General features: G+C 42.4%; 1 long non-coding RNA gene across 2 annotated transcripts; it reads right to left on the bottom strand.

Moving 5' to 3' along the window:
* Positions 1-3,504: 3,504 nt before the first annotated feature.
* On the bottom strand, positions 3,505-11,311 carry LOC121161233. Of its 2 annotated transcripts, XR_005884664.1 has the most exons (5): positions 10,813-11,311; positions 9,147-9,249; positions 7,724-7,781; positions 5,313-5,500; positions 3,505-3,887 (listed from the first exon to the last, which is right to left on the bottom strand). It is a non-coding gene; the product is annotated as an uncharacterized LOC121161233 (long non-coding RNA). The 2 variants fall into 2 exon arrangements; XR_005884665.1 differs by lacking the exons at positions 3,505-3,887; positions 5,313-5,500; positions 7,724-7,781 and adding an exon at positions 8,732-8,863.
* Between the last annotated feature and the right edge of the window lie 1,661 nt (positions 11,312-12,972).

Here is a 12,972-nt window from a genome sequence, read left to right as displayed (position 1 = left end):
CTACCTTCCTGCCTCTTGCCTTAGTTAACTGTTTTGTACTGTTCCAAAATATTGTACTGCACAGATTTCAAGGGGACTGAAGGATGAGTGCTTTAATATCCCTTACTGTGCCGTGGTTCCTGGATGTAGCAGGAGCTGCAGTTGCCTAGATTGCCAGTGAATACACTTCTTAACACTCTACACTTATGTCCAGTGTGATTTCTCTTGCAATCTGCTGCGCCAATGGCCAGGGTAGTTCTCCTCTGTCACTGCCTGAGCTCTAGGCTGACCTGTGCCTCAAGGGGAGATTCCCCTTCCAGCTGTCACAGCAACACAGCCCTAGGTGTGCCAGGACTGGTCCTCTCTCTCCCGAGCCTCCCTTGTGGGACCTCACATCCCTACAGCCCAGCCTTCTCCTGGCAGTCCCCAACAGGCTTGCAATTTTCTCAAAATTGACTATGTAATGGTGATGAACTGAACAAATAAAAACACTGCAAGTCCAAAGTCATAAATCAGAAATTTTAATGGTGTTCAATAAAATCAATTTGTATTTCAAAGCAGAAGAAAAATTTGACAAGTATCAATTTCTAGAAAGTTGTGTATTTATATTTTGCAGCTAAAAAAAGCTTTGGTGAAAGCTAAATTTCTAGAAATCAGAATTGTTTTCTTGAACCAGAAGAAAACTTTACTGTTAAAATTTCTGAGAAAAGTATTCTTTTTAATAGTTGAGGAAAAGTTGTATCAAGTAAAAATTAAGAAGAGGTGGTTTTATATTTGAAAAATTTGGTTTTGACTAAGATATGGAAAGGAGAGAATTTTTTTATGTTTTTATTTATTTATTTATTTATTGTTTTAGCGATTGAAAGTTTTGGTTCACATGAAAATCCTGACGGGAATGTTTTGTCATAGTCGAGGAAAATTTTGTATTAAAGTTAAAAATCCGGAGAGATGCTGTCATATTGTGGACATTTCAGTCAATATAAAGTTCCAGCAGGCAGACTAGTTTTAAACCATATGAGAATAGTCGATTAACATTCATAATCCGGAACATAGAATTGTTTTCCCAAACCGCAGAAAATCTTGAGTATGAATTAAGTTCTGGCAATGAGTGTCCTTTTGGAGGCTGAAGAAAACTTTGGTGAAGGTAAACCTTCCAGAAAATGGACTTTTTTTTTTAGCAAATGAAAGTTTTGGTTCACATGAAAATCCTGAAGGGAATGTTTTGTCATAGTCAAGGAAAATTTTGTATTAAAGTTAAAAATCTGGAGAGATGTTGTCATATTGTGGAAAATATTAGTCAACATAAAATTCCAGCAAGCAGACTAGTTTTAAATCATATGAGAATAGTAGATTAACATTCAAAATCTGGAACATAGAGTTGTTTTGCAAAGCCACAGAAAATCTTGAGTATGAATTAAGTTCTGGCAATGAGTGTCCTTTTGGAGGCTGAAGAAAACTTTGGTGAAGGTAAACCTTCCAGAAAATGGACTTTTTTTGTGATAGCAGAGCGTTTTGATCAACATCACTTTCTGGAAAGGAGTGACGTTTTCATGGCAGAAGAAAATATTGGTTAAAGTTAAGCTCCAGGAGAGCAGACAAGTTTTGGAAGCTATAGGAAACTTTGGTTAAGTTGAAATTCTAGAAAGAGAGTTGCTCTTTGTCACACAATACATTTTGCTGGACATTAAAAAGCTAGGAAGGAGTGTCCCTTCCCTGAGCTGAAGAACTTTTCAGTAAAGGTTGAACATGTAGAATGAGAGTCATTTTCATGGTAGAGCATACTTTGGATTAACACAGAATTTCTGGAAAACAGGAGAAGTTGTCCTAACTAGAGGGAATTGTAGTTAATGTTGAAATACTAGAAAACAGAATTGTTTTTACAATAGAAGAAAGTTTAGATGAACATCACAATTTTTGGAATGAGTGTCCTTGTTCACACATGAAGAACATTAAGGTCAAGTTTGAACATGGAGCAAGGATTGTTATATATTTGAAAAGAGGTTGGGGTGATGTTTAGATTCTGGAAATCAGTTCTGATAGCTGTAGGAAATTGTTGAAGATTGAAATTCTAGAATGGAGAGTTGTTTTTGTCACACAATAAATTTGGATTAGTGATCAAACATTGGAAAGCAGTGTTCTTTGGAAAGCTGAGGATCGTTTTGGTTAGGTACGACAACTAGAAAGGAGAGTTTTTTTCACAGCAGAAGACAATTTGGATGTACAGGACATTTCTGGAAAGGAGAGCAGATTTTACAACTGTTGGAAAAATTGGTGAAGCTTGTTGAATGGAGAGCTGTTCTTTGTCACACAGTATGGTTTTGCTTAACATTTAAAGGGTTGGAAGGAGTGTCCTTTAGGATGGTTGTAGAAAATTTTGGTCAAGGTCAAATTGCTTGAAAGAAAGGAGAACTGTTATCAGGCAGCAGATAATTTTCATGAATGAAGTTAAATTTGGGAGAGCAGAGGTTTCCATAGCTGTAGGAAGTTTTGGTTATGGTTGACATTCTAGAAAGGAAAGTTGCATTTTGTGCGAGATGATGATTAGGATTAACACTACAATTGTTCAAATGAGCTTCTTTTTCATAGTCAAAGACCATTTTGGTTAAGGTGAATTTTCTAGAGACCAGAGTTCTTTTGCTGGCATATGACAATAATAATTCATATGAAAATTCTGAGAAAGAAATGTACTTTTTCATAGCTGAAGACAATCTGGAATACATTTCAAATTCTCGTTTGAGAATTGGTCTTATTTTTTGTAGTGTAAATAATATTGGTTTGCATTAACATTTTGAAAGTAAATATTGTTGTTCAAAGCACTTTACCAGCCAATCTAAGACTCAAGCTAGTATTGATTCCAAACAAATGCCAGAAATGAACAAAATATCTGAATGACCACAGGCATTGGTGTCTGATAAATTCTAAAGTCGTCAGAGGAAGACAAATGCAGAATGAGATGCTGTATATTCTCAGTTGAACACTCCCCTGGTTTCTTCATCACGGACACCACGGTGTGACTTCCCAAAGGACACATCTGTTAGTCTCCTGCCTAACCAACTGACAACAACGATGGACACACTGAACTCTCTGCCTCCACATGGGCCGGGGTAGAAGCACCTGGGACTAAGGATGGAGTGTTCTTGCTTAACTGTCTCACCTGAAAGGAATCATGAAGAGCTATGCTTGAAAAGTCCAGAATATAAACCACTGAGCCAGAAATTTGACCTGTCATGACCATCAATGCAACAAAAAAGGAGGAAATGCATTTGTTTCAGTAGTCACTAAAGCACCACAGCAGTCACTTTTCATATTTTGTTTAAGTCCAAAATAGCCTTCTCTTCTTTTTTTGTTGCATTACACCTTGAAGAAGACATGTCAAGTCAAATGTCTCAATCAATGGTCTATATTCTCCTGTTTTCAGGTCATCTCCTCATGATTCCCTCCAGGTAAACCTTTTCATCAAGAGCACTGCATCCTTATTCCTGACTGCTCCTTCAGCATCCCATGTGGAGACAGCGCATGTCCAGTGGGGCTGTTGTCACAGTGCAGCTGGTCTTGATGCTGCTTCTTGGCAGGATGGCAATGAGAGTTAAAGACTCCCAACAGTCTGAGGCTCTGGGCCTTGGTCTGCTTAGGTGTTTAACCAGGTGGAGGCTGATGGACTCTGATGGCCTTCCTCCAACCTGCCTGTGGGAATATCAATTGCTAAGTGTGGAATGTGATATTGAAATTCATTTCTATTGTACTGTTTGCATTGATGTTTTGTGTTATTTTTTTTTCTCTTTGACTGTTGTAGCTCATTTGGGCATATATATCTGCAATATTTTTTTATATTTTTTCTTTGACTGTTGCAGCACATTTGGGTATATATCTTTGCAATATCCTTTCATAACTGCAGCAATCTTTGGTATCTGAGAGAAAAAGAGAAAAACCAAATGAGAATCTTCTGCAGGTACTATGGTACGTGAGATGGGCATTTTGTCAGTGTGACTGAGGCCAGGCAAGGAAGTGAGCTCTAGGGGACAAGAAGGTCTAAGGGACAGTGCCTCAAGCCTGTTCAGACAGCATGTGATACAAACTAGAGCAGACACTCACTGAACTTACACCTCACATGTGTCATGGAATGTCAAAGTGTTGTGTTTCTTCAACATGCTGGTTGTGGGATCACCTACTCTCCTGCTGATTTTGCATGTCTGTTCCTACCTCTCTCTGAGGGATGCTCTTACTTACCAATGTGCACACCCAGAAAGCATCTACTCTAGGAGGGAGAAGAGGATTTTCAGAAACACAAACTTGGTTTCAGCTCCACCTCCTAGTCTCTGAGGGCCGTGTGGACAAGCCATGGCAGAAACCGAAGACAAGAAAGTCAGCAGGGACTGTAGACACCATCCAAGCTCCTTTCTGACTTTAGGGAAAGAGGAGGATGGAGCCGATATTACTCAGGGCCACATGGTGTGCTAATGATAATCTAGTGTTTGCACATAGGCTGTATGTAGGTCACTTCCATAAAGCTTGGAGGAAGGATATAATCTGAAGGATATAATCTGAAGGATATAATCTGCCTACCATGCAATAGGAAATATTCGGAGACCCTAATAACCATGCTTGTGTGTTTTCAACCTCCTCCAAATGGGCCTCAGAATGAAAGAAAAGGTGAGATTCAAACGGAATGAAGAGAGTAGGAAATATAACCCTGGCCCAGCATTCTCTCCTAAATCCTTGCAGTTGATTCTACAAATGCTTATGCCGTGTGGTGTTTCTAAGAATACTCTCAATAGCCAGAACCAGGAAGTTCTGTGGAGTAAAGGGTTGGATTTGAGATTGAACAGAGTCAACCCACAATATTTTTGTTTCTCTGGACTTTACTTCTGCTTCCTATCTATAACAAAGTGCCTGCCTGCGGGATACTTCCAAAAGTAAGTTTGTGGGTTAGTGATTTCTGAAGTCAATGCCTTCAGAGGAATGAGACAATGGAGCTGAGGACCAGGGAAGGGAGAGTAAAGGAAAAGGAAGTGTATGATTGTAGACGAGATGATAATGTTTCACTTCTCAGGCTGCTATGTGGATGAAAATGAGCACTAGTGGGGCTGGCTGTGGCCTGGAGTTGCAGAGGAACTTCTGGCCTCGGAATTGAGAAGACAGCAGAGGTCAAGGTGACAACAGGAGATGTAGAGAAAGGGTCTGGCAGAGTGGCAGCCTATGGGCCACCGGGGTAAGTCCAGAGAGAGGTTGCATCAGCTGATGGAGACAGCAGAGAGAAGGAGGAGCAATGTCACTCACCTGGAGAGTACTAAGGGCATTACTACCAGTGAATCTAAGAACAAAGGACTGATTACCTCTGCATCCTAGGTTGGAAGACTGGGATTCTGCACGATGGTTTCCACTTTCCTTGATTGCAGCTTTCCTTTCATCATCAGGTGGTCAAAGACAAGACACTCGTGGCTGCTAGTGTGTGAGCGTTCATGAGCATCACCCTGCAGGTTGTGAGGAATCTTCAATAGAAAGGGAGCATCCAATCACAGTTCTGAAAAGAAAACTGCAGCCCTCAGACCCATTGGTGTGCATGTCCTATCTGAAGTGATATTGGTCCACACTAGCAGGACAACAGAGAGGGAAGTCGGCCTAGGTCTAGAATGTACAAAGGTGTGATGATGTCTGTGGGGACATTCCCATTTGTGTTGATTTTATACATAATCATTCTGACCATTATTTTCTGGGATGCATCTTTTTAGTTTTACTATCCTTGTTTCATGTACTAGTGGAGTATGGTGAGATACTGTCATATGTATGAAATATGTACTGGTCATGCTGGGGTGATTAGCATCTTGATCTCCTAGTCATTACTGTCTGTTTAGAGACTTGACCTCTTCTCTTTTTGCTTCATAAAACAATGCTCTGAGAAACATGAAAATTCATGTAAGAATTTTAAACTGTCCTTGGGTTCCACAGAAAGGAATACTCCCCTCAAAATTAATCAAAGTAATAAATGTAACAGCTGAAGACTCCAAGTAGCTACAAAACTACATAGTAGCAGAAACCACAGTAGAAATAGGAAAAAATATTATAAGTAGCAATTTCATAAGACGCAAAAAAAGAATATGCAATGAAAGCAACGATAGAGCTAAGAGATGATAATATGTGTTTTTTTTTTTTACCTTAGTCCTCTCTGCTGATCAAAACTTGCAGGTGGCTGCACAGAAGCAGCGGGAAAGTGTGAGTGGTCTGCTGCCAAGGGTCTCAAGATCACAATACCATGAAAGAGGGAGCTGTGTCATCGTGGACCACTGATCAAGTGAGCTCCTCAATGCGTGGGAAAACTGTGAGCTTTCTGCTGTATGTGATTTTCATCAGCTGTCTCCATATGCACTTTTTATTGGGGTACAGTGGATGTTTGCAGGAGTAAGAATTGAGTCCCCTTGCTAAGACTAATTGGCCAGCAGCAGGGTAAACTTGTAGAGTCCTTGTATTCACACCTCCACTGGACACTGGGCAGTGCTGTTCAAGACAAGTTAGTAATATTGACATACAAAGCTGAGGGCATTTCTTGAAAAAACAGGCTCAGTGGAAGTTCCACTTCCACCTTCCAGCCAGGGCAGGCACAGCCGTGAGGTATTACAATGCCTGCTCTTTGCTCCTGGCTGCTGCTCTCACCAGCCCCTGCATACAACCTCCTTCTCAACTTGCTTGTTCACTTTTCCTTACGCATGCCTTGGCATTTTGTTTCTGTTCTATCAGATTGTCAGCATCTGCATTCAAGCAATCTCTTGGTCTCATCCTGTCCTGGGTTCACTCCATCAATGGTGTCACTAGTGTGAAGACCTCCAAATTCTCCCCTGACTTGTTCCTTCTCCATTGTTAAAACTCTGTATGCCTCTTGCATGATCTCCTCTCTCAGCGTGGAAGGGGACCGTGGCCTGCACTCTGGTGAATACCCATTGCATCCACATAAGGGACACCTGAATTCCGGATTATTGAGCAGAAAACATGCAGAGAGGGTCTTTCAATTCATAGACATAATGTTATTATAAGGTGGGAAATACCTCTTAGCTGATGAATCTAATAGGACATCATTCACTTGCCTCTCAGGCTGCTCACTGTTGACACTATAGACATGAGGAAGAGCAGAAGACACAATCAGAATTTGCTAGGTTGGATACCAGAAATGTCCAGAGTGGAACAGGAGTAATGATAGTGATGATGACATTGACAAAGATGAGTGAGAGCATCCACAAAGTCCTTCCAAGTGTGATTCTGACTCAGAATTTTGAGTTCTGCCTGTTGTATCTCTTTAGGCACCTGACTGACAGGCATGGTCGAGTGACCACAGGCCCCTGTGTTGCTAGAGATGTTAGAGTCACAGTGATGTCCAGGTTTCTGATTCCACCCTTGAGAAGGCAGCAACAACAACCTTGCCTGTTGGCTTTCCCAGCAATGAGCACCTGCTGACAAGCTAAGGTGAACCATACAGAAGAAAGCCATGCACCTGACTCAGTGTGTAAACTTCACCGAAGGTAGTGAGAATGACTGCAGTGTGAGGGCCAGGATAGGTCACTCAGGGCCAGGCAGAAGGCACCAACTCCAGAGAGCACAGAGGCTGTAGACGTGCAGAGGGAGTGAAGCTGTTTTGGCCAGCAGATTGTCTGCATGCTCCCCGAGGAATGTGGATACCTCTGAACCCACAGCAGTTCCTTCCCAGAACCTCTCACATTTCACCTGTCCATGACTCCTCCTGTTCCCTGTGTGTTACCTGAGGGCCAGAAATGCCAGGGATCGTTGTTCTTGCTCTTTCAGATGGTCATGAACATCTACAAACAAATTCAGAAACAGTCACTCACACACTGGACAGTTGCAGTTCCACCTAGAGGAGCACAATGGCTGTGACCAGAGAAGGCTCCACGTTTGTCTCTGAACAAACATACTCACTCTCATCCTTCAGCACAGTCACATCATCTGATAGATCCTACAGCTCCTTGCCATAGAGCTGGGCGAGGCTTTCAAAGGGGCACATGGTGCCATCCTAAGAAATATTTCTCTAGCCCTGTTCTCGGTTGCTGCTCTATCCCCCTTCCCATCACACAGCTGGGTCCCAGGCTCATAGCTCAATATTCCCACATGCCTCTCAGGGAAAACCTACTCCTGTTCCTGAAAGAAAGAATTGCCCTGACCCACAAAGCACCCATCCAACTCTCCATTCTGCTATGCACACCCCATAGACCTGTGTCTGCTCAGTCAGGGAGAAATGTATGCATGTATCAAGGCTCATGGTTGTACAGCATCCAACATCTCACCTCAGATCCCACCCCGTCTATCTCTCTGCCAGCCCCAGAGAGTGACTTCTGTCTGCTTATAGCACATTCACAAATACTTCCAGTTTGACTGCTACAACTGTTATGCAGCATGCTTTTAACCATTGAGGAGATGACAGACCAGAAATGCAGGCAGAGGAAGTCACTGAATGCCTTCTCTGAAGTCAGTGTGAGCACAGACCTGGGAGCCCTCCTGGATAGCCCAGGTCCCTTCCCTGCGAGGAAGCTCCTCCTGTCACAGCCTCCCTCTGGGGACACTGCAGACTGTCCCTGCTCCAATGCTATCCTCCCCTCAGGCAGGAAGGAGAGGGTGGAGTTCCCCAGCCTCTGTCCTAGCAGGTCTTCCCTCCTTTCCTCGGACAGTACCTTGGCTGAGCTTGTGGGCACGGTGCTCTGCCAGATGATGTCCCTGAGAAAGTGGATCCCTGTTGCTGTAATTCTAGCAGCTCTCAGGGCTGTCCACTGTGAGCAGATCTTTGAGATGCTGAAGGAGTAAGATGGAGGCATCTCTCTGTTCCTGTGGCTTCTGCTTTAGTTGTCTCAGTTGTCTTGTGTGAGGATGGAGTGAGATATTGAATTCCCTAATGTGGAATAGAAGGGAAGATTCACAGTTGGAAGTCAGTGGAGGACTGGCTGTTAGGCCTTCAAAAGAATGTGCAGAAATTTCTTTCTCCTGGGAAAAAGAAGGGGGATTTGTACATAGTGATCTCCCCTCTGTTAACACTCCATATGGCCCTAACAGAACCGGAAAACTGTAGCAATTGGGAAAAAGTCATTTTGGGAAAGAATGCAGCTCTGCCAGCCACATTGGCTACACTGCCCACCCCAGAGATTCCTCAGCTTGAACCTGCTGCCTGTCCTTACCTCAGCCTCTTGGTGACAGGTGGGCTCTCTGCCAGCTGCTCCTCCTCACACTGGATGTTCTCCCCCAGCACAGGCTGCATGATGACTTTGCACAGCTCACATTCTGAGAAAACACAGACCCACCTGACTCAATGAGTGTTGCACATGCTGCTGAGGTCCTGGCCATGGAACCAGGGTCCATCCTAGCTTGGACATACACTGCTAACAAACTTCCATGTCTGTTTCTCACTGACCCAAGTATATAGAATTAGTAGATCACCTGGAGAAGATGAGCAAATGGAAGCTTAAAGTCCAGGAAGAAACTACCTAGTATGATACAAGGGGTGTTTGTCAGAGCCAACCCTAACCCCTACAGTGAGAATGTGAGACTTGGGCCTCTTCACCAGCTTAACACATTGCAATTCAAACGCTGAGCTTGGGCATGAGGCTCCTGGCAAACACCAGAGGATGATACCGGTGAAGGGCCTGTGTGCAAACATTGCAAAATACATACACCAAAATATCAAAGACAAAGCAAAACCCATGTGTATACACAAATATATTATGTCTTTAGACCACACATGTCTGAAAGAACAATTGATTGATTCCCTGTGAAAATCCAGCATGTGTCAGACACTATTCAATCCTATGCACAAGAAGTGTCCCATTAATTCTGTATGACATCATGAATTTACTCTGGCTCAGAGATGTGGGTGCACGATATTGAGATATTTCTACAAGATATAGAGACAGGAGCACACTGAGGCCCAGAGGAGATGGAAACCTGTCCAGAGAGCAGGAGACCAGCCAGCACTCCTGCTCTCTGCACAGTGTTAGCATAGAAAAGAAGTCTGTTGTTACCTGTGTTTTTTTCACTTCCAAAACCATTCTCATTCTCATGTGTTTCTACTGAGATTTTGAAAATAGTGATTATTAGTCAAATAGAGCTTATCTCTTCTCAGAATACATTTCTTTATTTACTTTTTCTATATTCTGATTCAAACATAGTAATGAATAAATTCCCTCAAGAGTTCTTCTTATAAGAAAACTGTAGAAATGACTCTGGCTGACTCATAATCATACAGATGCCACTATCCACCTGTTGTGCATGCCCTTGTGTTCCTGGGAGTCAAGGTGGACCTGGTCCTGCTGTCCATCCTGCATCCCCAAAGTGTCTTCACTAAGGGAGAAACAGAGGATGTTGAGAGAGTGTGTTAAGTCCCAGAAGCACACCCTCAAACAAGGGCTGCACTGACAATGCAGGAGTCTGAAGACAAACCTGGGCTCCAGGAGTAGGACTTCCCCAATCATGCTGTTTGCACATCATCAATGTTTTTACCTCTGTGTGTCAGAGAAGATCAAACTTCTTCATTTTTTTTCAAACTGAGATCATGTGGAGACCACCCAGGTTTTGATCCGTGTTATCCTTCAATGTTGTGCCATTTGTTCTTCCAATATTGAATAGACTGCCATGGAGACCACCATGATACTACATGTCTACACAATCTCCTGCAGTGCACAGAGGATCCCAACACAAGAGCATTCCACTTGTTCTTGTGATAAGCCAGCACATTTGTGTCTGCTAGAGGAATGTGTAACAAGGATTTTAACCCAAGCCCCAATGCATAACCTACACCTCATCTCATTTCTCAAAAAAAGACAATCACCCATCCCCTCCAGAACTTACGGTGTTTTGTAGCTGCTTGTCCAGGGCATAGGCAGTAGGCTCAGATGGAAGAAGCTTCTCCTTGAGATTTTCAAGCTCTTGTTGAGTGTTGGCCAGCTTGGAGCTCAAGACCTGGTGTTCTAGGAGGTTCATTTCTATCCCTGGAGCTGTTGGAGCACTGGAACATGCTGCCATGCTGATGGTTCTGGCAATCATTAATCCAGGATCTAGGTTTAGAGAAACCAGCACGTGATGTTTCAAACAAACAAAGTCAAAGAGCTTAATTAAGAAGGAGTCATGGATGACAATAGCTGTCACCCTTAACTTACTGTAGAGAATCACTTTGTGCCCTTCAATAAATGAGAGTTCTTAATCAGATAAACAAGGATGAAGTTGCCAGAGCCCCAAGTGAATGCCACTGCCTGTGGTGATGTTTCTGAGGGTGGGAGGGAGGGTCCAGTGGCAGGTAACAATCTGGAGTTGCCATAGCAGTATTAGAATGTGGAGGGTGTCATGGCCTCTTAAAGGGCCCTGCCCTTCAGTTGGCTAAGCATGGCTGATGCACAAGGTTTCCTGGACCTTTCTGAAGTTCACTACTGATGGGGACCATCCTCTTACCCTCCATTCTTAGTAGTAGTATACATTTGTGCTGCTTACATAGGCCCATTTCTTTCCTCAAACTTCATTGACATTCAATTTGTAGGAATAGGAGTTTCCCAAGAAGTGTTATATTTCTCTGTCACTTTACAACTTCGTCGAGGCTATTACATATCCTATGTACTTTTTCATAAGTAGAAATATGTTTTTTCAGTTGAGGGAATTTGCCATAGTGGTTAAGATATATCCCAGGACACCTGCATCCAAAATCAAAGTGCTTGGAATCATGTGTTTGCTTTGTTCCCGACTTGAAATTCCTCCTGCTGCTGCCCACCATGGGAAGTGGTAGCTGATGGCTCCCTTAGTCACCCATGTGGCCCACCTAGACTGAGTTTCCTCCTGTGTTGGCCTGTCCACAACCAGGCATTGTGGCTGTCAGGGGAATGCTAAATATGTGATAAGTCTTTCTGATTGTCTTGAAACAAATAAAGCACATCATGCAATGTAAGATGTTTCAATTTAATAAGAAACAGGAAGAATACAATGGGAGATTGGGAGCAGTTATCTCTTCCATTTTCCTCCATTGTTTTACCTTTCTCTCCCCAGTCAGTGGTCCACGTGGGCATGCATCCTTGTCAAGCTGGTAAACACCATTCAGGATAAATGAATCAATAATGAAGAAAAGCATACCAACTAATATCACTGAAATAATAAAGTGTTTTATGAACAATAAAATAACCTAAAAAGCAGAATGATAAACACAGACTATGCTAAAAATGCATGACAGAGAATGTTTTACTTGTCTTTTAATATAACATTTCCAAATCGATTTCTTGCATTTTTGTTTGAAGGAATAATTAAAGGTGGTGATAAACATTTGTTAAAGATTTGTTTCATTTAGAGAGATCAATGTACAGATTAGAATCTCACACACACACACACACGGACACACACATGGACACATACACACATATGCACTGAGAGAGAGAGAGAGGGAGAGAGAGAGAGAGAGAGAAGGAGAGATCTTCCATTCCCTGGTTCCCATTTTAAATTGTTGTACGACAGGAGCAGGAGGTGGGAGAGACCAAATCCAGGAGCCGAGGATTTCTTCTCAGTCTCCCACGTAGCTTGGGAAGGCAGTAGTAGAGCCTCTACTGTACCAGAAGTAGAGCTGTCAGGAATTGAACTGGTGCCTATATTGGAAGCTGGCATCATAGCCTTAGGTTTAGCTTACTAACCATCCTTGCCAAGGTCTTAAATATGGTCTTTGCATTGTTACTGGAAGCAACACAAAATTAAAATGAATGTGCAGTAGCAGGTATATTACGAAGCTATTGCAGAACAGTTTGGTAAGAATAATGAAATTCAAATGCAATATTGTGGTAAGGAAAACTTTTGCAGCTAAAAATGGATTGTTACACAATATTGAAATATGTATAGTTCTATCTAGATGGTATGTTATGGATTCTACCATTTGACTTCTTTATCATGTGTGTTTCTAAAATGCTTAAAATGAATATGTACCATGTAAACATCTATTTATTTGAAAGGAGGTGTTACAGAAAGAGACTTTTCAGAAGACAT

This window comes from Ochotona curzoniae, unplaced genomic scaffold (genome assembly GCF_017591425.1).
Source record: "Ochotona curzoniae isolate NIBS_2020 unplaced genomic scaffold, NIBS_Ocur_1.0 contig_4754, whole genome shotgun sequence".
Taxonomy (NCBI): Eukaryota; Metazoa; Chordata; class Mammalia; order Lagomorpha; family Ochotonidae; genus Ochotona; species Ochotona curzoniae.
The sequence above is the reverse complement of the archived record's forward strand: the minus strand, read 5'-3'. Positions and strand labels throughout refer to the sequence as shown.